Source organism: Aegilops tauschii, chromosome 1 (genome assembly GCF_002575655.3).
Source record: "Aegilops tauschii subsp. strangulata cultivar AL8/78 chromosome 1, Aet v6.0, whole genome shotgun sequence".
Lineage (NCBI taxonomy): Eukaryota > Viridiplantae > Streptophyta > Magnoliopsida > Poales > Poaceae > Aegilops > Aegilops tauschii.
Window position 1 is genome coordinate 205,260,876 of NC_053035.3, and position 25,710 is coordinate 205,286,585.

Here is a 25,710-nt window from a genome sequence, read left to right on the forward strand (position 1 = left end):
GCCTCCCAACAAGCACTATCGTTTTATACCCCTAGCTAGGCATAATGCATAGATTCAAGTATTGTCATCTTTAGTTTTTGCTCCACAGGTTGCCCTCATGATTGATTCATATGGTGGCTTAATTCTAGTCTAGGGAAGAGTTCCATACCCTTTCTCAATGGAAACTAAAATTTAATATTCCCTTCTTTCATCATTAATTATAGGACAAGACTGATTGCAATCAATATCAAGAACAATAAAATCTATGGGCACACAGTTCCTATTTGCAAGAATAAGAACATCATTAATTCTTCCCAAAAGTTTTTTAATAGTAGAATCCGCCAAGTGCAAATTAAGAGAGCACTCTTCAATATTGGTAAAACCAAGTACGTCACAAAGAGATTTCGGAATTGGGGAAACACTAGCACCCAAATCACATAGAGCATAGCACTCATAATTTTTAATCTTGACTTTAATGGTGGGTTCCCATTCATCATATAATGTTCTAGGAATTCAAATCTCTAATTCTAGCTTTTCTTCTAAAGCTTTCATCATCGCTTCTACAATATGTTTAGTAAAAGCTTTATTTTGTTCATAGGCATTGGGTGAATTTATCATGGATTGCAACAAAGAAATACATTCAATCAAAGAGGAACTATCATAATTAGTCTTTGTAATCCAAAAGAGTGGGCACATCACTAGTTAAAGTTTTGACCTCTCCAAACCCACTTTTATCAAAAATTTCAAAAAGATTTTCACCCTCCGAATCATGAGGACGCCTTCTAGCTAAAGTTGACTCTTCTTCAGTCCTCTTATCATCAATTTTAAAATTACTAAACAAGGAATCAATAGAAGAAACTCCAATCATTTTAAGATCTTTATCATTATGGTGAAAGCAATCGGGCGAAAACGCTCTTTCTAAAAATTCTCTTTTAGCTCTAACCATAGCGGTTATTTTCTTGCTTTCATCCATAGAAACATATAAAGCTTTAATTGATTCATTCATATCAACCTTGTGCGGAAAAATTAAAATCTTGAGATTTTCTACATCATGAGTAATTCTATCAATGCTTCTTGACATATCATCAATCTTATTCAATTTTTCTTCTATCGTAGTGTTGAAAACTTTTTGCGCATTGATAAATTCTTTAATATTACTCTCAAGATCAGAGGGCATCCTATTATTATTAGAGAAATTACCATAGGAATTGCCATAATTATTAGAGGAATTTCCAGGAAAAGGCCTAGGATTAAAATTACCTCTATAAGCATTGTTATTAATATTGTTTCGTGAGACAAAATTCACATCTAGGTGATCATTATTTTTCTCAATCAAAGTAGACAAAGGCACATCATTAAGATCAATAGGAGCATTTTTACTAGCAACCAATTTCATAAGAGCATCAATTTTTTCACTCAAAGTACTAATTTCCTCAACAAAATTAACTTTTTTACTAGTAGGAGCTCTTTCGGTATGCTATCGTGAATAATTTACCATGATATTATCTAGCAATTTAGTATCTTCGCCCAAAGTAATTTCCATAAAATTACCACCCGCGGCGGAATCTAAAAGATATCTACAAACGAAGTTCAATCCCGCATAATTTTTTTGTATAATCATCCATAGATTTAAACCATGAGTAGGACAATTTCATAGCATTGATTTTATTCTTTCCCAGGATTGCGCAACATGTTCATGCTCAAGGTGCTTAAAATTCATGATTTGATTTCTAAGGGAAATAATTTTCGCGGGCAGAAAATACTTAGTAATAAAAGCATCCTTGCACTTATCCCACGAATCAATACTATTATGAGGCAAAGATGAAAACCAAATTTTGGCACGACACTGGTACACGTCGGTGCTATACAAACGGTTTTTAACCCCTTTCCGCGATGGTGTTCGGAACCATCACCAAGTGAGTGACTGCGATAGGGGGGGGTCCTTCCCGCACGACCCAGAAACCGTCGGGGATATGCCCTCCTGGCACACACGCTCTGCAAAATGAGGTCGTGTGCGATCGGCGAGCTCTCAAATAAGATTATATGTATAGTAGTGCTAAAAAATACAATTATACAGTCGAAATCATTTCCGGTCATAAGTACATCCACATAGTCAGTCCCCGCTAAATGTTTATGTTCGTATGTACAGCCCACACAGTCGCTCCAAGGAAAACGTTTCCCTTCGCAGGTACATCACACACAATTTTCCCCGTTAAATCGTTTATGATACCGTTGCCATTGCACACGATATTAACAATTTTATCGTTTGTGTTATTGAATGCATCACACACGGTGCGTAGAAGAAACTGTGTGGCAAAGATTGTCCATCACACACAGTTTTTATGTGGTAAATGTCTTTGCAAGGTGGCCTAACGCAAACAGTTTTCAAGAGGATGTCGTGTGTGATTGTGTGTGGAGTGGAGATTGATCGCACATGTAGTGGATCCTAGAAACGTGTCTGATCTCCACGTCTATCGTAGACGCTTTGCTTTTTGCAAACCGTGTGCAGTGTAATCTCTAATTAATCCCTAATGAATCCCTAATTTAAAATTCACATGTTTTGAATTTGAAAGTAGGCAATCACTTATTTCATATCGAGCCATGTTTATTACAAATATAGGTTCAACCACGAATGCATAATTCGATGCACAAGTACATATACTGAAGAACTATAGAAGCACCAAGTAAAGAATGATGAACCACGGTTGTACTAAAGACTGTAAAGAGAGAGGCGAAAGACATTCTGGTTGTTGGAGAAGGTGAAGCGGAATGCCCATATTGTGCCCTCCTCCATGCGTAATGCGCGCATGACTCTAGGCTAACCCCTTGTGATGGCTTCCCGTCCATCCTTCACTGTCTGCATTACGACTCCTCGATGCTCATTGTAGTCTGGATGAAATACTTTAACCTTCATTGCGTGTCCACCAATCATGTACTTTGCGAGGTAATCTTGAGTGAACTGCTTTGGGAACCACTGCGAACGAAAGAGATTCAGACATCGTTGTCTAATAACTCATTATGGGCAGTAAAAAGAGAAGGTTGCAGAGTTTGTAGTTACCATCCTACAGCTCACTGTTGTGTTGGATAGATCATAAACAAATAATTTGCTTGCCACCATTCATATCTTTTTGCTAATAATCCTTATCAGTTTCCTCACTTGATGCTTGTTCATGAATATCTCATTGCCCCATACACTAAAAGGGTCGATGCGTGGATCCTTGCCAAGGGCATATGTACCTGCAAGCAACAAGTCAATATTAGAACCTAACAAGTGTTCAGGCCTGGATCTACATTATGGAACGACGGGGGGAGTACAAGCCGAGGGATGAAGCTACCTCGGCGAAAAATGGTGGCCACTCCCGTTGTTGTCCGGCCTAAGTAGTGGAAAGGCATGATAAGTACAGCAACCTTAACATCAAACAAATATAGCAAAGGTAAACAACATCATCTCCAAATGATAACTTGAATGTGTTGGTTTCAGCATGCTGTTAAAGCGGATATAAAATGGAAAGCTATGTTACCGATAGCAGGCTTAACAGCCATCAAATATTGCAATTCAAATTGGTATTGTTGATGTCAGGACCCCGATCCTAAGCCACATCGATCTAGCATGTAACACATCGTATCACTTTGCGGCCTCACGCACGGTATTCCCATGGGTGTCGCCCTACCTGGCCCGGGACCGTTTGCGCCTTTTGGCTCATGTATATGATAGTCTCGCTAGCATCCATATGACAGAGAACCCGGGCCGACATGACTAGTCGTGAACCCAAAGTGGCACTAACTTACGGGGACAGGCATACATGAACCAACATCGAACGTGTCGGTCATCAGCGTGTGAATCCGGGCTGTAGCAACTGGGCTAACAGGACTCCGGGAACCCGGGCTGTAGCAGGCTAGCAGGACTCCGGAAGTCACTGCGTGAAATTTCACCAAGGGATAGACACAGGAACGAAGTGGATCACATGCCGGCCAGTCTAAGTGTTCCGGAGTAGTAGCAACTGGGCTAGCAGGACTCCGGTAAACTGGGCTGTAGCAGACTACCATGGCTCAGTGGAAGCACTAGACTACATTTCCCCATAAGAGAGGCTACCAAGGATAGACAACAAGGTTGTCGGATCCCACACATACCAAGCATTTCAATCATACACACAATATGCTCGATATGTGCAAATACAACATGGCTCTACAACTCAAGTATTTATTCAATAGGCTCCGAGGAGCTAGATATTACAAACATGGGTCTCATGACCCAACATTCAGAGCATACAAGTCAAAGCACATGCGGAAGCTTAACATGTCTGAGTACAGACATCTACAAATGAAAAAGGCTGAGAAGCCTGACTATCTACCAGATCCTGCCGAGGGCACAAGATCGTAGCTGAGGTATCAAGCTAAACGTCGAAGTCCACATGAAACTACTAGCGACACTGAAGTCTCTCTGCAAAAACATAAATTAAGCAAACGTGAGTACAAATGTACCCAGCAAGACTTACATCAGAACTAACTACATATGCATCATTATCAACAAAGGGATGGTGGGGTTTAACCGCAGCAAGCCAGCTTTGACTCAGTGGCTAACCTAAACTACTACTGCAAGTAACTCTTTGAGGTGGCGCACACGAGTCCACGTATTCACCATTTCAATACACCACTATGGATCTGTTCCCATCTCCCTACGAGAACGCCATCCATAGCACTCACGCTTATCTTGCGCATTTTGGAGTATCCACTTTCACTTGTCTATGAACTGTACAGGCAACCCAGAAGTCCTTTACGCGGACACAACTATTCGAAAAGATCATTTATAACCCTGCAGGGGTGTACTTATTCACACATGTTTCCACCACTTAGCGTCTGCACACGACATGTGCTCGGCAGACTTCAAGCGAGAGCCGACGTGGGTGTAGACCACGACCTGACTAACCACACAAGTCTCTAGTCCAGGTTTATTGCCTATTCGGGTTCCATCCGCGAGGAGATCCGGCCGGGGTTTCGCTCACAGCCCCAAACGATGTGTGCAGGGTTCCCGAGACACCAAACAGGCGACTCGGTACACCGGGCCATGGTGTATCTACCGCATCATAGCCCACCCCTAGGGTCAGCGCTACGCACAGCCTCCAACACATATCCTACAAACACCAGAAACTAGTTGCAAATCCTGGACAGAGGACAAGGGCGGTTAATAAGTCGAGCGGGGTCATATTTCAGGGCCCAACGTGTGGTAGTAGCTGTTCATGGATCACAAACACAGAACTCAGTTCCTGAGGACGGTTTCAATGAGACAACCCACCATGTACTCCTACATGGCCTCTCACCGCTACCTTTACCAAATCGTGTTCACACTCTTAGCTCTCAACAGTAAGACATGTTCACCACATTCCAATTCATCCCCGATGAATCAGACCTGACTCAACTCTAAGTAGTAGCAGGCATGACAACAAGCATGGATGAGTAGGCACATAAGGGCTCAAACAACTCCTACTCATGCTAGTGGGTTTCATCTATTTACTGTGGCAATGGCAGGTCATGCAGAGGAAAGGGGTTCAACTACCGCATCATGTAACAGTTGAATCGTTGTTGTCCAAATGCAGTAAAAGAGAGCAGGAGCGAGAGAGTGGGATTGTATCAGAATGAACAAGGGGGTTTTGCTTGCCTGGCACTTCTGAAGATAGTATAGCTCTTCATCGGTGTCATCGAACTCATCATCGGAACCACGTCTACCGAGAGGGAACAACACCGGCAACAGAGAAGGAACACAATCAATGCAATGCAACAATATGATGCATGAATGTGTCAGCATTAAGTCATGCTGACCTCAGCAGGTCAACATGCCATCCAGGTCAAACCTGACTAGGGGGGTCCACTAGTCAGTGACTCAGGGCTGGTTTGAGTGGCTGAAAAGTGGGCCTGGTCAACGGCCACGTCGGCAGGGTCAGATCTGACGCGTAGGTCCACCGGGATTAAGTTAAGTCTAACTAATTTTGTTAGTGGTTTAACTAAGCCAGTGGGGCCCGGCTGTCAGTGTCACTTGAGGGGTTAATTAGTGGGTCATTAGCCACTAATGACGTTGCCACGTCAGCAGTTGACGCCGACGGCCAAAAGCACGGCGGTGGCACGCCGGAGTTGCTCGAGACGGCACTACAGGCAGTATTTTGTGGCGCGGTTTGGAGCTACGGCGAGCTGGCGTCCGCGCGCAACTAGTGATGCAATCAGCTTCGCCAGGGGCGACCTAAATCGACGGCAGCGAGCTCAAAGGCGGCGGCCGGAGTTCGGGTGCGAGCGGGGATGCGGCTGTGGTGTGTGAGGGCGAGAACAGAGAGGGGGAGGAGCAGCAGCTCACAGCGATTGCAGCAGATGTCGAACCGGGCTCGGGGAAGGACGGACGGCGACGTACGGGCGCCGGCGATCTCGGTTGCCCAAGGTAAAAGATGACCGCGGTGACGGCGTTCGAGGGCGTCCGGCGGGGCGTGGCTCGGTGAGGGGGTCGAGGACGACGTCGCGGAGTTCGTGGACGAGTTGTGGAAGCGAGGGAGGGCCGGTGGTCGCGGCAACGACGAGCGGCGGCGACGGTGGCGCTCGGGTGCGTGCGAGAGGAGATCCAAAGGAGGGAGAGAAGCTCGGGGAGAGAGTGAGAGAGGTCCAGGGGGTGCGTGGTTGAACCAGGGAGGGCCAGGGCGAAGCGGCAAGCAGGAGGTGGCCGCACGGTGGTGCGCGCGCGTCGGGCACGCGCCCGTCCTCCTGGCAAGGAGGAAGACGACAGGAGGAGGTGGCCAGGAGGGCTGGGCCGCCAGCAGGGCTGCACAGGACCTGGGCCAGCCAGGTAAGGCCAGGTAACTCTCTCTCTCTCTTTTATTTGTTTCTGTTTTCTATTTTTCTTTCTTTGTTTTGATTTGATTTACAAACCAAACCATTTTAAAACTTTCTGTAAATTTTTATCTGAGCTCAGGGAGCTAGTACAAGGTTGCATGCAAACTTACAAAAATATTTGAACTTTATTTCTTATATAACAGAAATAAATCCAACTCAAATATGTTATTGATTTAATTCAAAGGCCAAAAATAATTATCTCTGAGATTCCAAAAATATTGTTTTGAGTTTTATCTCTTGCCAATATTTCCAGAGACTAAGAGGAACATTTTCTTGGACTTATTTGAAAAGATTTTAATGTTGATTATTTCTGAAGTGATTTATGAGGGTTTCAACTAACCTCAATTAAATTTTCAGAAATTTTAGACATGATGCATGAGTGCAGATGCAACTATTTTACTCAGGTATTCTAGGGCTGTGACAACTCACCCCAATAAACAAGAATCTCGTCCCGAGATTCAAGACATGAGGTAAGAAGACAGAGGGGACACAAACTATCACAATCTCCACGATCCAACTGTCCTTCTCGAAGATGTTGATTCATTGCATCATATTGATCTTGCAGTCTTTGCCTTTGAGATCTTTGTCTAACACGATGATGACAGAAAGAAGCTCTACAGAAATCGGTCTTCTTGAAGATTGAGCACCCAAGATCAACTCATGAATTGAGACGTAAGAACATCTCTTGAGCTGAGACTTAAAACACACATCCAAAGGAATGGAGTGAAACGGATGACGAAGGTTCAGATTAGTAGGCAACAATTCCATGCTTAGAAGATGGTGCATGGTTTCAAAGTAGCGAGGAGATAATCGCCATGATTCCATATCGGGACACCTTGGGGGTGACTCGTAGAAATATTCCCTTGAGTGGCAAAAAGAATTACTTTTGATATAGAAATCATTGAAACTCTCTGAACCAGCCCAAGGAAAATCACAAACGGTCATTTGAAGGAGTTCGGAGAAATGGCATACTCAGTTTGGAAAAGAAACTAGAGTTACAAGACAACTCAGCAAGCGGAGAACACATTCCAAATGATGCCGAGGATATAACCCAGTGACTGAGTGTGCTCTCAAGAACTTGAGCATTTCCATACTCGTCAAGGTCTTACCAACATCCGTGTCGAGGATCCTGGCAACACGTCTTACTACCATGATGAATAGTGATGGACAATGCAGATGCAAAGGAAGACAACACTTTCTCATATTTCACCTTAGCGAGGCCAAGGGAACGAAATGTGGATGATCGACCGAGAGACATTTAGCACTCCGCTTCTAATGTTCTCCTTGATGTTCTAGCTACCATTGTCATGCTTAAAAGCTCAACATGGCCATCAAGTGAAGGTCGGACTTCGGGAGCACAAAGAACCCATGAGGAACAACTTATAGACTAAGTCATACCAACTCCTCATGGAAGAATGGCCAAATTGCTGAATCAAGAGACTACATTAATAGATCTCCTGGATAAGTGTGTTGGCCATGACATCCACTTAACAGTTCAGAAGACCAATATTATAATTATTGGGAACGTCCCAACCATCATATCTTCCTGAGATTCAGATCTGGTTGGTGTCATGATATTCCAGACTCATCAAGTCTAGAAAGGAAAATGAAAGTTTGCAACACAAATCGACGAGAGGGCGTTGCGAGATTCTCGGGGAGTGAACTACGATAGCAAGCTCCAAAACATGAGTTGGTTATGCTACATACCTGTGAACATGTTGTCCAAGACAAGCATGACCACATAGTAGTCTCACAACGAAACACTACCGAGTTCAGGTGGGGAACCATCATCGAGGATAACGAAGTCCTAACATAAGTCATGATTCTTAAGAAGGAGCTTCTTCTCCTTGAACAAATCAATCAGTGGCTTGAGGTGTTAGGAATTACACATGGAGTGGAGGTAGCGAGCCTATCAAACCATGGAATACTTCGCACATGCATGACTAACTTGGGATGATTCCGGAGAAAGCAAAAACAATCTTTCTCAAACTCACGGCGGCAACTTGCACCTAATGCACGTGAACTTGGAGAAAGTCACTTCTTACACCAAACATGTATTTCATGAACGGGAGATGAAGATAATGCTTACAAAAGTTTCCAACACTAGCTTGATGTTCAACATGAATCATGGAGGAGACAAGATACTGCTGATGGGCTCAATAGCAACTCATCGGTATTTCCATATCACTGGACTTCCACCATCATGTGAACACGGTGATAGCATTGGTCAGACCAAAAGATGTAATGGTGAATGCACGAGGGATCAACCACGAGTAAGACAACATTACGAACATCGTTGACTTGACGATAGCCCATACTCAAGTCAAAGTTTTGACAAGGCAATAGATCCAACAACTGATCACGAGGACCAATCGATAGAGATATCATCTTTCTTCAACACACACACACACAAAGATATCCCTTAACATGAACTAAGTCAGACAAGCTTTTATCTTCCAACTCTCCAAGTTTTTGTTTAGCTTAACCAACTAGCTCAGGGGTATCCAACACGGATTCTTGGAGAATGGGTGGTTTAAAAGAAACCAACTTGATCACGAACTCAACATAGCGGTCAGGTCACAACCTGGTAACACTTCCGAGAAGATATTCGGAAAATCACGAACCACCGATATGTTACTAAGCTTGAGAACAATCTTGCTTTTCAGGGCAAGATGATGTGATCAAGAGAGTGAGGGATTGACACAATCCTAACTCATTGACCGAAGAGTTCACCAGAAATAAGGACTACGTAACACGATCAATCTTAGAATGATAATTCAATAACCAACACGCTAAGGATGAGAATATTGTCCTTTAACTACCAAGCAACACAGTTGCTAGGAGTATTGATTTCACACATCATGGTTCACTTGTAGGCATTCCGGTCACAACAACACGGAGACCGAGGAATGAATAATGATGGCGAGGAGTATCACTGTACCAACAATTCATAAGATGGTGTGCAATTCCCATGACATTCTTGATATAAAAGATGGTAATATCCCAAGGTAGAATAGATCAAATGCTGGATTGGCAATTTGATCTGCGGAATACAATTGCTTTGACCCAATCCTAGATATGGATGAGGTACTGGAGTTTGTTTCTCCTAGTCATTCTGAAATAGAATGGCTTAACGGACCACAAGAATAATGGGCATCGATGAATACGAGTGCACGACTACTCCTGGCTATCAATTGATAGACGGGGTCAGAGTACAACTAAAGAGGGACAACTCAAGGAACATATAACTTTCTGAGTTGTGGATGCATAGATTAATATGTCGAACCAAGTTCAACAGGTTTCTTCCAGATAACCCATGCAGAAAGGTAGAACTGGCAGAGTCACAACATAGAATCGAGAACTCATCAAGAGCACTCTGGTTGTGATCTTTTGGTTCAAAGAACTTCTGCCATAAGCAGTTCATGGTATTTGGAACAAGGAAATACCACGGACCTTGAGGACTATCGCAAAGGTTACTAATATACTAAAGGTACGAGCAACACTATCAGCACGAGGTGAGTAGAGTGAATCTTGGGCTTAAGAACCCAGAAATAGAAGGCCTACTAACTAAATGGCATCACGGGATGCTTTCGAGAATGGTGGCCAGAATCATCACACTGGGAACACAAAACATGGCTAGATTACTAGGTGACTCCCTAAAACACATAGGGTCATAATAATAGCTCCAACATATATGTCGAGGCAATAGAGTACCTCAACTCACCGATTAGTGTGGTTGAACTGGCCCAAAGGGACATCGGGAACGGAAAGAAGGGATTTGCAAATGCACCAGACTATATAGAAACCTGGGATGACTCGGACAACATAACGGTTGTAAATGCTCAAAAAGATTTGAGACATCCAGCAAAAATGGTGGCATCACCACTTAACATCACAATATCAAGGTTCTGAGAACAATTGTCAACACACGGAAGTAGTAGAGACTGAACTGAGGCTTAAATCCATCAATCCTGTAAGTGTATGGATTAGTAACACGTGATCATGATAGAAAGATGAGAAGCCTAGTTCTTAATCCCCGTAGAAGAGAAGAGGTTGACTCAGATCAGAAGGCATAGGGTAAAGGAGTAAAAAGAGCCTTACGTTCCCTTCCACAATCAATTCCCTTATATAACTAAAGCATTTCTAGACTCAATTTCGACCAGTTTGGCTTGGTAATCCTACAGGCAATCAGGCTCTGATACCAAAGCTGTCAGGACCCCGATCCTAAGCCACATCGATCTAGCATGTAACACATCATATCATTTTGCGGCCTCACGCACGGTATTCCCACGGGTGTCGCCTTACCTGGCCTGGGACCGTTTGCGCCTTTTGGCTCACGTATATGATAGTGTCGCTAGCATCCATATAACAGAGAACCCGGGCCGACATGACTAGTCGTGAACCCAAAGTGGCACTAACTTACGGGGACAGGCATACATGAACCAACATCGAACGTGTCGGTCATCAGCATGTGAATCCGGGCTGTAGCAACTGGGCTAACAGGACTCCGGGAACCCGGGCTGTAGCAGGCTAGCAAGACTCCGGAAGTCACCGCGTGACATTTCCCCGAAGGGACAGACACAGGAACGAAGTGGATCCCATGTCGGCCAGTCTAAGTGTTCCGGAGCAGTAGCAACTGGGCTAGCGGGACTCCGGTAAACCGAGCTGTAGCAGACTACCATGGCTCAGTGGAAGCACTAGACTACATTTCCCCATAAGAGGGGCTACCAAGGATAGACAACTAGGTTGTCGGATCCCACACATACCAAGCATTTCAATCATACACACAATATGCTCGATATGTGCAAATACAACATGGCATCACAACATGGCTCTACAACTCAAGTATTTATTCAATAGGCTCCGAGGAGCTAGATATTACAAACATGGGTCTCATGACCCAATATTCAGAGCATACAAGTCAAAGCACATGCGGAAGCTTAACATGTCTGAGTACAGACATCTACAAATGAAAAAGGCTGAGAAGCCTGACTATCTACCAGATCCTGCCGAGGGCACAAGATCGTAGCTGAGGTATCAAGCTAAACGTCGAAGTCCACACGGAACTACTAGCGAGACTGAAGTCTCTCTGCAAAAACATAAATTAAGTAAACGTGAGTACAAATGTACCCAACAAGACTTACATCAGAACTAACTACATATGCATCATTATCAACAAAGGGATGGTGGGGTTTAACCGCAGCAAGCCAGCTTTGACTCAGTGGCTAACCTGAAGTAGTACTGCAAGTAACTCTTTGAGGTGGTGCACACGAGTCCACATATTCACCATTTCAATACACCACTATGGATCCACTCCCGTCTCCCTACGAGAACGCCATCCATAGCACTCACGCTTATCTTGCGCATCTTAGAGTATCCACTTTCACTTGTCTATGAACTGTACAGGCAACCGAGAAGTCCTTTACCGCGGACACGGCTATTCAAATAGATCATTCATAACCCTGCAGGGGTGTACTTCTTCACACATGTTTCCACCACTTAGCGTCTGCACACGACATGTGCTCGGCAGACTTCAAGAGAAAGCCGACGTGGGTGTAGACCACGACCTGACTAACCACACAAGTCTCTAGTCCAGGTTTATCGCCTATTCGGGTTCCATCCGCGAGGAGATCCGGCCGGGGTTTCGCTCACAGCCCCAAACGATGTGTGCAGGGTTCCCGAGACACCAAATGGGTATCTCGGTACACCGGGCCACGGTGTATCTACCGCATCATAGCCCACCCCTAGGGTCAGCGCTACGCACGACCTCCAACACATATCCTACAAACACCAGGAACTAGTTGCAACTCCAGGACAGAGGACAAGGGCGGTTAATAAGTCGAGCGGGGTCATATTTCAGGGCCCAACGTGTGGTAGTAGCTGTTCATGGATCACAAACATAGAACTCACTTCCTGAGGACGGTTTCAATGAGACAACCCACCATGTACTCCTACATGGTGATGGGACCCATCTAGATGGCGAGTCGTTCGTTGGCCCAATCTTTCACGGTACACGAAAAACAGCGACAAACAACGATGATTCTCGTAATAGCAGCAAACAGACGAAGAAGTAGACGAACGGCTCTTTGGATCAAGCAGGACACCAGAAGACCAAAGTATAATCAATCACGGGTCAATTCCACGCCAAGCAACTCTCAGATCCCTCGTGGATCAGCAAAAAATATCTTTAGCGCAACCATAATGGCTGCCTTTTCTGTATGTTATTCAACTCTGAAAAGCTCCCGTACAAATGCCTAAACCTGCCCATTATATAGGCGACGCGCACGCTGACCCCAAACGATCCTAACAAACCAAACTAGAAGCAGACTCTATCTCTTTCATATTTAAACTAATGTTAATTTAACTAATTAAGTATCCGGCACCTCTGATCACTAGAATCCAAACAAACCTAGACTAGGACTCAAAAACGTGAACTGGTACTAGAAAATAACCAATGGGACACTACGGTTTTAACCCATACTATTTATCTACTCCGTCCATGGTTGATTACCATGGTGGGGTCCTGAAGTTTGGCTTGACTTCTTGTGTAACGACAAGTTTAACTAAAACTTCTCCAATGAAAATACTTGGCGCTTCCTCTCTTAGGTTTGCCAAACTGTAACTAGAAGAAGTTGCCTGCTTTTCTTCCTTCGTGAAAGCACATTGAATAACTCCAAGTATACTTGCACTTTCCCTCTCCTTTAGTGTTTTCTTCTTCTCACGTAGCAAATTATGTGCCTGCAAAGTAGTAGTAACTACAGAACTAGTACAACTTTGTAATGGCACAACAACAGCATCTGTGTTCACATAGTCCCCTCCCTCTTCAAAGGAAACCGTCCTCGGTTTCAGGGCAGTCTTTCCAACCTTGCTCTTCAATGCAACATGTCCATCCACCTTGATTGTGTTGTCAAACATTGGTCGTAGCACACACCGCTTTCCAGCAACCCAAAATGAATAAGTGTTTGTCCAACCTTCATGTGTAGCACTATGATCATACTGCCATGGTCTTCCCAATAACAAGTGACATGCATCCATCGGTATGACATCGCATATTACCATATCGGTATAATCACCAACAGAGAATTTGACACGCACCTTCTGAGTGACCTTTAGCTTTCCGGTATGGTACATCCACTCGACACGGTGGGGCTGCGGGTGCTTCCATGCAGGCAACCCCAAAGCATCAACTAACCCTTTACTGACTGCATTGGTGTAGCTTCCACCATCTATTATTAGCTTGCAATTTGTGTTGTTGATCTTACACTCAGACTGGAAAATATTCCATCGCTGCCCCTTATCCACAATACGGTCTTCTCTCACTCGTTGCACCATTAATGATGGGTATGCTTCGGCAGCTTCAAAACTCGCAGTCACTTTTGCATCATCTTCTGATTTCTCACTAGATGTGTCATTATTTTTTTCTCCATCACTCGTGGACATGTATCCTTCTTCTGTGAGGAGTACTCTCCTCTCATTAGGGCACTCAAACTTCTTATGCCCCCTGCCACCACACTTGAAGCACACAATATCACTAGTACGAGAGTTAGAAGCACGAGACGTTTCAACCTTGGATGAAGATACTTCCTTGGTAGCCGGCTTAGAGTCAGATTTGAAACCACTATTACCACCACTCTCTCTCTCTCTCTGAAAATTGCGCCGCATCGAGTTTGATGAATTATCATGACATGCACGACGCTTTACTTGCTGCTCCGCTCGAATTGCATGGTGTAATAATCCTTGTAATCCATTATATTCTACCATATCGACACGATCTCGTACCTCTGATTTCAGAACATGCATGAACCGTGCCATTGTAGCCTCTTCTTGCTCCTCTACCTCTGTACGGATCAACAATATTTCCATCTCCTTATAATACTCCTCAACACTAGAGTTACCTTGCCGAAGCTGCTGCAAACATGTGTGCAAGGTCCTAGTGAAGTGCTCCGGAACAAAGCATCTCTTCATGATACTCTTCATCTGATTCCAAGACTCCGGGCGTCCTCCCGCGCGACATAGTTGGTTCCACCATATTAAAGCATAGCCCGTGAACTCATTAGAGGCAGCACGAACATTTTTCTGCTCGGTGTACCGCTGTCCATCAAAAATCTGATCCACTCGCATCTCCCACTCCAAATAATCATCTGGGTTGTCTTTGCCGCTAAACGACGGTATGGAAATTTTTATTCTTCCAATACCATCATCTTCGTAGGTGCCCCGCGGACGTTCATGTCCTCCCCCATGGTGTAGGCTACCTCCATGATGGATATAAGCACGCCGCATAGGCTCATAATAGCTACCAGCCCCCTCAGACTGATGGTCTTGATGCTCACCATTGTTGCGAACTTGTTCGCCTACCCGCTGTCCAGATAATTGCCGATGACGACGTGGTGTAGCAGACCCATCACTAGGTGGTGAACGTGGTCTCAATCGATGAACGGCCTCAGTCAAATTAGCAATCTTTTTTCCTAGACTTTCCTCAACCTTGTCGATGCGCCTCCCCACTAGATTCAGCACATCGTCACGAGTTGCCTCCAATCCTAGCACGATAGCCGGCGCAACACTCGGATCATAGGTGGGCAAGGGAAGCTCGTCTTCCGCATCTCCTTCATGTGCACCATGCACACTTGAATTTGATTTCTGTGAGTTCACCATTGTAGCAACTCAAGTAGATCAACTGAAGAACCAGAGAGAAGAAAATTGTACCGTGGTCAACCTTGCTCTGAATACCACTTGATGGGATCCGACTAGATGGCGAGTCGTTCGTTGGCCCAATCTTTCACCGTACACGAAAAACAGTGACAAACCACGACGATTCTCGTAATAGCAGCAAACAGATGAAAAAGTAGACGAACGGCTCTTTGGATCAAGCAGGACATCAGAAGACCAAAGTGCACAAAAACCAGTGTATAATCAATCACAGATCAATTCCACGCCAAGCAACTCTTAGATCCCTCGTGGATTTGCAAACAAATATCTTTAGCACAACCATAATGGCTGCCTTTTCTGCATATTATTCAACTCCAAAAAGCTCCCGTACAAAGGCCTAAACCTGCCCATTATATAGGCGATGCGCACGCTGACCCCAAACGATCCTAACAAACCAAACTAGAAGCGGACTCTATCTCTTTCATATTTAAACTAATTAAGTATCCGGCACCTCTGATCACTGGAATCCAAACAAACCTAGACTAGGACTCAAAAACGTGAATTGGTACTAGAAAATAACCAATGGGACACTATGGTTTTAACCCATACTATTTATCTACTCCGGCCATGGTTGATTAGCATGGTCGGGTCCTGAAGTTTGGCTTGACTTCTTGTGTAACGACAAGTTTAACTGAAACTTCTCCAATGAAAATACTTGGCGCTTCCTCTCTTAGGTTTGCCAAACTATAACTAGAAGAAGTTGTCTGCTTTTCTTCCTTCGTGAAAGCACATGGAATAACTCCCAGTATACTTGCACTTTCCCTCTCCTTTAGTGTTTTCTTCTTCTCACGTAGCAAATTATGTGCCTGCAAAGTAGTAGTAACTACAGAACTAGTAAAACTTTGTAATGGCACAACAACAGCATCTGTGTTCACATCACATGGCCTCTCACCGCTACCTTTACCAAATCATGTTCACACTCTTAGCTCTCAACAGTAAGACATGTTCACCACATTCCAATTCATCCCCGATGAATCAGACCTGACTCAACTCTAAGTAGTAGCAGGCATGACAACAAGCATGGATGAGTAGGCACATAAGGGCTCAAACAACTCCTACTCATGGTAGTGGGTTTAATCTATTTACTGTGGCAATGACAGGTCATGCAGAGGAAAGGGGTTCAACTACCGCATCATGTAACAGTTGAATCATTGTTGTCCTAATGCAGTAAAAGAGAGCAGGAGCGAGAGAGTGGGATTGTATCGGAATGAACAAGGGGGTTTTGCTTGCCTGGAACTTCTGAAGATAGTGTAGCTCTTCATCGGTGTCATCGAACTCATCATCGGAACCAGGTCTACCGAGAGGGAACAACACCGGAAACAGAGAAGGAACACAATCAATGCAATGCAACAATATGATGCATGAACGTGTCAGCATTAAGTCATGCTGACCTCAGCAGGTCAACATGCCGTCCAGGTCAAACCTGACAAGTGGGGTCCACTAGTCAGTGACTCAGGGCTGGTTTGAGTGGCTGACAAGTGGGCCTGGTCAACGGCCACGTCAGCAGGGTCAGATCTGACGCGTGGGTCCACCGGGATTAAGTTAAGTCTAACTAATTTTGTTAGTGGTTTAACTAAGTCAGTGGGGCCCGGCTGTCTGTGTCACTGGAGGGGTTAATTAGTGGGTCATTAGCCACTAATGACGTTGCCACGTCAGCAGTTGACGCCGACGGCCAAAAGCACGGCGGTGGCACGCCGGAGTTGCTCGGGACGGCACTACATGCAGTGTTTTGCGGCGCGGTTTGGAGCTACGGCGAGCTGGCGTCCGCGCGCAGCTAGTGATGCAATCAGCTTCGCCGGGGGCAACCTAAATCGACGGCGCGAGCTCAAAGGCGGCGGCCGGAGTTCTGGTGCGAGTGGGGATGCGGCTGTGGTGTGCGAGGGCGAGAACAGAGAGGGGGAGGAGGAGCAGCAGCTCACAGCGATTGCAGCAGACGTCGAACCGGGCTCGGGGAAGGCCGGACGGCGACGTATGGGCGTCGGCGATCTCGGTTGTCCGAGGTTGAAGACGATCACGGTGACAGCGTTCGAGGGCGTCCGGCGGGGCGTGGCTCGGTGAGGGGGTCGGGGACGACGTCGCAGAGCTCGTGGACCAGTCGGGGAAGCGAGGGAGGGCCGGTGGTCGTGGCAACGACGAGCGGCGGCGACGGTGGCACTCGGGTGCGTGCGAGAGGAGAGCCCGAGGAGGGAGAGAAGCTCGGGGAGAGAGTGAGAGTGGTCCAGAGGGTGCATGGCTGAACCAGGGAGGGCCAGGGCGAAGCAGCAAGCAGGAGGTGACCGCACGACGGTGCGCGCGCGTCGGGCACGCGGCCGTCCTCCTGGCAAGGAGGAAGACGACAGGAGGAGGTGGCCAGGTGGGCTGGGCCACCAGCTGGGCTGCACAGGACCGGGGCCAGCCAGGTAAGGCCAGGTAACTCTCTCTCTCTTTTATTTGTTTCTGTTTTCTATTTTTCTTTCTTTGTTTTGATTTGATTTACAAACCAAACCATTTTAAAACATTCTGTAAAATTTTATGTGAGCTCAGGGAGCTAGTCCAAGGTCACATGCAAGCTTACAAAAGTATTTGAACTTTATTTCTTATATAACAGAAATAAATCCAACTCAAATATGTTATTGATTTAATTCAAAGGCCCAAAATAAGTATCTCTGAGATTCCAAAAATATTGTTTTGAGTTTTACCTCTTGCCAATATTTCCAGAGACTAAGCGGAACATTTTCTTGGACTTATTTGAAAAGATTTTAATGTTGATTATTTCTGAAGTGATTTCTGAGGGTTTCAACTAACCTCAATTCAATTTTCAGAAATTTTAGACATTATTTTACTCAGGTATTCTAGGGCTGTGACAGTTGAAAATGAATAGAACGTAGGTAATGCTTAAACATCACACTGGATAAATATGTAAAACTAAAATAAAGGGCTTGTGTTAACTACACCAGGCATAACTGGAACCAAATATAGCCGTTCAAATTGGTATTGATGCAGTCGAGCGGCACAGTTCCGACTTGCACATAATGGACAACACATTGTGAATGACTGAAATAAACAAGGCATAAATGATCAGTATAACAACCAAATATAGCCATTGAAAACTGGGCAGAGTCTCACTGCAACCAACCTAACAAGCAAATACATATAAACATGATGCTTGAAAACTGGACAAATGCTCACTGCAACCAACCTAACAAGCAAATACAGATAAACAAGGCATCTGCTTGAAAACTGGACAAATGCTAAAAAAGGCAACCTAACAACCAAATACAGATAAACAAGGCATCTGCTTGATAACTAGACAAATTCTCACTGCAACCAAACTAAGAACCAAATACATATAAACAAGGCATCTGCTCGATAACTGAAAAAATGCTCACTGCAACCAACCTAACAACCAAATACAGATAAACAAGGCATCTACTCACTATAAACAACCAAATATAGCCACTCGTGAAACTGAAGTGGACAATTCATACTTAAACATCACATAGCCCTATTGAACAATACAATTTTGCATTACTGAAATAATTAAACACAGCACAGTTAAAGCACGGCATGACAAATGCTACTACAACAAAGGGTACGGGTTGGCAAGCTAGAAAAGGTAAGATTTGCTGATAGGATGTTGCCTCACTTTTCATGGACGGGATCCTTCCAGTTGGAAGAGCACAAACCCATGGTGCGCTCTTTAATGTCACAGATGGGTTGTTTCACCTTGGAAGAACCTTCGTGGGTTCCCTCCTCGTGGTCGTGGTCGATGAGATCTGACTTGGCAATTGAGGATCCCAAGCTGCCGCTGTAGACCGTGTCCTTCAGACGGAGGAGATCAGCGGCAGGGCCATCGAAGAGATCGACGGCGGTTGAACAAGAAGAGTTGGGGATGGACCACTTAACCTGTGACATGGCCCGCGTGAAGCCGTCGCTGTAGACGAGCTTGATGTTGTAGCCAGCTTTCCTGAGATACGGTAATACGCTAGCCCGCTAACATGAAGCCTTCAGCATGGCAACGTAGTCAACATCTTCGCCGGCTTCCGCGGTGACTTGTTGCTCCGGGATCGACAGGTCAGGGCAAACGGCGGCCACCTCGCCAACGTCCGCCGGAGAGGCCATGATAAACCTCTTCTTGGCCGAACGCTCGTTGGGCTCCCCGGGATACGTGGTCGAGCTTAGGCTACGACATTCTAGAGCAGGGGATGTGGATCTGGCGGGGAGGGACACCGCAGGCCTCATCTAAAAACTCAGGGGAGTGGAGCGACGGTATGGGAATCGCCGGGTAACCTGAACTTTATTATCTAAGCTAGGAGGAACGGGCAGACCAGGAGGGGTTGGCGGCGACGCCGGCAGCGGCCGCGAGCTAGGGTTCGAGGGGGGAGGGGTGGGTGGGGGACTGTGGAGGGGGGGTGTTTGAGGATACACTGTGACTACTGAAAATTTTAGTAATGGTGGGTGGAGATGGTGGTGGACGACTGAGGGCAATGGTTCAAATGCCTCGGCTACTGCAATTTTACTATCGGCATTTTTACATCTGTGCCCCTGGTTCCTTAGCTCTACTCATCCATCCCCACGCTCTTAACTTTTGCTCAGTTTTCCCCACTCCCTTGCCCGAAACCCTCAGAAGATGTCACAACGGACGTTGCCGTCGGGTCAGTGCTTTGACCGTTAACTATGACGAGTGGGGCCGCATTGGGGGTGTAGCTGTTCGACCGTTGGGCCGTGGTTTCGTTGGGCCATCCCTTGCATTAAACGCCTGCGCGCGCCGCCATGACAGAAGCCTGCTATGCATGCACCCAACAAGCCTGCCTGCATGCGTCGATGCGCCGACCGAGCCTGCATGCGCTGATGCGTGCAGCCACGATGCACTGACCGAGCCGCTTTCATGCATGCCAGCCGCCACGGATGCAGCGATGGTTGCTGCCGCTGGTTCCTCTCTTCTTGCACACTTGTCTCCTCGATTTAGAGCATCATTTTTTATGATCAGTTGCAGCCTTTTCGATCCACTCGCATCTGCACCCATTTTGCTACGACAAATAAATTGAACAAATATGTTGTGGCTGCATGCACTAGCTAGGTGGCTACATATTTGTAGCTTGTGTAAGAAAAGAAGGGTTCGTTGTGGCTGCATGCACTAGGTGGTTACTAACAAAGCGAGCTCTCTAAGAAAACAATCAACGTACATGTAGATAGGGCCAACAAGCCCATAGCACGATCACATAGTTGAAACTAGGAAGAACTTCATAATAGAATAGATAGAAAACTTAATAATAGAACTTGATAAAAGGGCCAACAAGCCCATAGCATCTCTCACATAGTTCAATGGGATTACAACTTAACATAACATAGACTCAAAAAAATAGATAGAGGGTTTAGAACCCTAGACGCCGCCTTCTCCACCTCGCTCCTCCTCCGGGCGCCCTTCACTAGTCCTCCGGGGCGTTGTCGATGGGGTACGGAAGAGTGTGCATGCGGGACGCGGTGGGGAAGATGTTGGTGTACTCCGTGAACATGTTGTGGGTGGTGAAAGCGATGAACTTGCAGCCACACAAAAACACCCGGCCGAGGAGGTAGAAGGCGTCGAATGTGTTGGTGAAGTGGGCAAGGAGAGCAACCACCACCCCGTTTTGGATGACCTCCACGACACGGAACATCTTTGGAGATCCCCGCGGGAGGTGGTGGTAGCGGGACGCGAGGAAGAACTCGGTGAAGTTCCTTGTGGTCCTCCACCTTGATATTGCCCACACACGTAGTGCGCTCAACGTACACGCCAGGAGGGTAGAGCCTCTCCGGCACGGTTGGTGGGAAGTGGTAGGTTGGTCCGGTGTACTGCATGGCTGAGGATGTGCTAGAAGAAGGAGAAGTGATCAAAGAGCAAGAAGGGCAGATGGCAAAGAGGATGGGAGATGGATGAGGGATGGCAGAGGCATAGGGTGGCTTAAATAGCCGTAGTGCTATGTGTTATTTGGCCGTGGCAATAACGGGGTCAAATGTGAAGTAACCCATTTTCAAACCCACCGCAGCATCGGGAGTGTACATGCGTGGGAAACGGTGGTTTGAAAAAGAAGAAGAAAAAGAAGCTAATTGCACGCATGGGAATCCGTGGTCATATATATTATATGAACAAAAACAGACAATTTTTGAATAGTTTGTGGCCATTTTGCATGATAAAAATAAATTTGGCCCTTAACAATTTTGTCATTTGCTACGTAATGTCAATTGATTTCAAATGATGCAAAAATACAGAGCGGGCACGTTCACAAAAAACAGAGCAAAGGATGCAAAAAACGATGCAAAAATACAGAGCCAGCATGTTCACAAAAAACAGAGCAAACGATGCAAAAAACCGACGCAATTCGACGGCCCAACCAGAGCTTGGTTTCCTTTTGGGCCCAATAACAACTTTTTTCGCGGAGTCAGTGGTGGGCGAGTAGCCGAGCAGAACCAGTAGGATCGCCTCTTCGGGATCGCCCCACGATCCAACGATGCGAAGCTATCCTTGTGATCCAACGGTGCGGAGCCTGCATGCAGCCAGCCCACCTAATTCCTTCTAGAAGACCAGATCTGAGGGCTGTCACTTGGCGCGAGGGTATGATCGGACGGCTGACATTGGGAGCTAGGATTAGGCGAAACCCCGCGGGGTTTAGAGGGGTTTTGAGCTGGTCAACGGGTTTCGAAGGCTTTGACTAAGCATAACTAATTTAAAAAAATCAAAAAAATATGAAAGCTTCGCCGTTCGTTGTTTTATAAGACAAACTAACGAGGAAAAATACTAAACCTGGTCTATGGTCATTTTCATGAAAAAAACCCTAGCTGGCACAATCGAGGTCAAATGAGCACCATTAATTTAAAAAAAAATCAAAAAAAAATTATAAAACCTGCGCACAATGTTGTCTTATGTGACATGTTACCAACCAAAAATCATAAACTTGGTATATGGTCATTTTCATGAGAAAACCTACACACATATGAGCTATCATGTACATGATTTCATAGAGTTTAAGGAGAGGAGGTGGTGTTACCTTCTGTTTTTGAACTTTTTTAAAAAATCAAAAAAATCACTAAAGCTTTATTTTAAAGTGAATAAGAAGGATCTGAAGTTAGTTTTCCATTTTCATATTTCAAAACGTGTTTTTAATAGTTTTTATGTTAAAGCATATGTTTTCAAAAGAAATGTAAAAATATGAAGATTAATTCAAAAAATAGTGAGACTTCGAATCCACACTATGGAAAGTGAATATGTGTTCATAAAAAATATTTGGCTCATTTAGAGTAGGTTCAAAAACTTGATTACAAATGGGCTGTTTACCCTAGCTTGGGAGCTCATTTGGAGCACATTTTCTCAAATTCAAATTTATTTGACCTCCTCTAAATCACTTCAAATTTTGCACACATGATCTCCTACACAAACATAGATAGTTTGCCAAGGTTTTACTTGTTTTTGCATTTTCTTGAATTTGTACTGTCCAGGTTTGCCAAGGTTTACATGATCTCATTTGGAGCATGCATTTGATTGCCTACACAACATGTGTGATCATTGCAGCACCTAAGATCATAGTTCACAACATCTAAACATAACTAACCATAGATTTAGGACAGACAAATATACCACAGGCAAATTTGAGGACAGACAAATATAGATAGCAACCAGATTACTAGCATAACCAACGAGAGATTCAGTTCAACAAACCATAACCAGCAAGATTCAGTTCAACAAACCAAAAGTAACCCAACAGATAAACTTAAAGATTCAGTTCACATCATCACATCATCGATCACATCATGCTGGAGTCAGGGCCTTCGCGAGGGCGGCATGCTCAGCATGAGACAGAAGGTGATCGAAGCGGCCATCCCTTGGCTTTGGCTTGGTGGTGCAGTAGGGGCAGTGCCACTTCTTGAACTTGCGGTTGTAGAAGGAAGCAACTCCCTTGGCCTTGATCTTCTCCACCTCGTTGGCTGTGAAGGACGCGACGTTGCCCTTGTACACATCATCTCCAGAATCATACTGCACACATGAATGAATTGCAGTAATACATTATAGATTCATATACACCATGTCAAAGGAACTAAATGAACAAGGGATAGGCTTACCTCATATTCAGAATCGTCACTAAACGCCCCCTCGTATGGGTCGTAGTCGGTCAGCTTCCTCTTTCTCCACCCCCCAACCATCATCCTCCTGAATATACAATTACATCCATCATTAGTAGCCAATTGAAAATTTAGATATGCACACATGACACATTGATGATAGGGCTAATATACTGCCAATATCAGAAATGTTTTAGAAGTGGGGTTTTTTATTTCTGTGCCCCTTAGCTCTATGCATTCAAAAACCACATCCATCACTAGTTTATAAATGTATTAGATTTGTACACACATTGATCAAAAACCCCTATATGACATTCAAATAACACATTGATCATTGGTCAGGCACACACATTGAAGAACAGAGCTAATATAACTACATATTGTGGAAAAATTTATATACTAATGAATCAAATAACTTCTTAATCAATGGATTCCATTTGGGCATATGACATTCAAAACCCCAATCTGAGTAGCATTCAAAAACAAATCTAATAGGGACCCAATCTAAGGCAACGAATTTGAGTAGCATTAAAAACCCCAATTTGTGAGCACTAAAAACAAATCTAATAAGCATCATAGCATTAAAAAACCCGATCTGTTCACAACATCTAGCATTTTTGCAACGAATTTATCGAAATCTAAAAACAAATCTAAAAACCCCAATCATTGCAGCACCTCAAATCATAGTTCACAACATCTAGCTAGCATTTTTGCAACGAATTTATCCAACAAACCCCAGTCCAAAAACCCCACATCCCCCCAACCCATACAAAAAACCCTGGCCCATCCATCAAACCAACTACTATAACCATCTGAACTACTGTATGAATCACAATCTAACCAATGCAACTAGGGAGCAACTAACTCTACAAGCTAAGCAAGTGCAAATACCTGCTCCTCCACGGCAGGCGGCACAACGGGGGCATCGGGATGGACTGCGCCGCTTGACGCTGTCACCTTCTGCAGCGATGAGGCGGAGCCCGCCACATCCGCAGTGGTTGCGAGTTTCCCCGCACCGCCGTGGATGCCGCCGACATCCGCGGTCACCGCGCCCTGACCCTGCAGCTCCACACATCTCCGGCCGCTGCGCCGGCATCGCCACGAGCGTCGGCCATCTGACAGATGGAGGCGATGAAGGTGAGGAAGAGGATGCGGTGGGGGAGAACAAGACGGTGTGGTGGAGGCAGTGGAGGAGAGCGAGACGATGCCGATGGGGGAGAGGAAGACGATGCGGCAGGGAGGGGATTTGGGGGAAAATTTTAGGGGTGATGGAGGTGGTTGCCCTCTTTATATGATGGGACGCTTCGGGCATGTCCATGGACACGTGCTACCCCACGACCGCGGTCTTGCATGCGCTCACGTATACGCGGCCCCACTCGTCAGCTAATGGTCAAAGGCATTGACCCGACGGCAACATCTGTTATAACCTGTTCTAAGGGTTTCGGGCAAGGGAGTGGGGAAAAGTGAGCAAAAGTTAACAGAGTGGGGATGAATGAGTAGAGCTAAGGAACCAGGGGCATAGAAATAAAAATCCCTTTACTATAAGGTCGGTGCTGGAGGAATGTGGGCGAAGGTTGAAGTACGGCGGCTACTACAATTTTGATAAAGGAATTGATGCGGGGCGGGAGTGCCCAAGATCGCGCACGGTCCAATAAGAATATGCGTGTATGATAATAAGGAAAAGTGGCAGAACCGCCGATTTTTGCAACGCTCAAGGCAGGTAGTTTGTTTTTATATTTCTAGCTAGCTTGTCTAGCGCACACGGTTCGTCCTAATTTCTAAATAAACTTACCCGCCTTTAGCTTGCGTAGGTGGTGATTTTATAGCGCTTGCATCGCATACGGCTAAGCGAGTACCTCCACCCTTTGCTCGCGCTTGCGCAGTTGTGGTGATTTTACAGCGCACTTGCATCACACACGGTTGAGCCAGTACCTCCACATTTGCTCGTGCTTGCGCAGTTGTCGTGATTCACAGTGCACTTGCATCGCACACGGTTAAGAGATTATACCCGTGTCCGTTGAGCGTCATCAGAGTCTTTGCAGCAAAAAAATGCTAGAGAGGGTCAGAAGACAACAACACCAG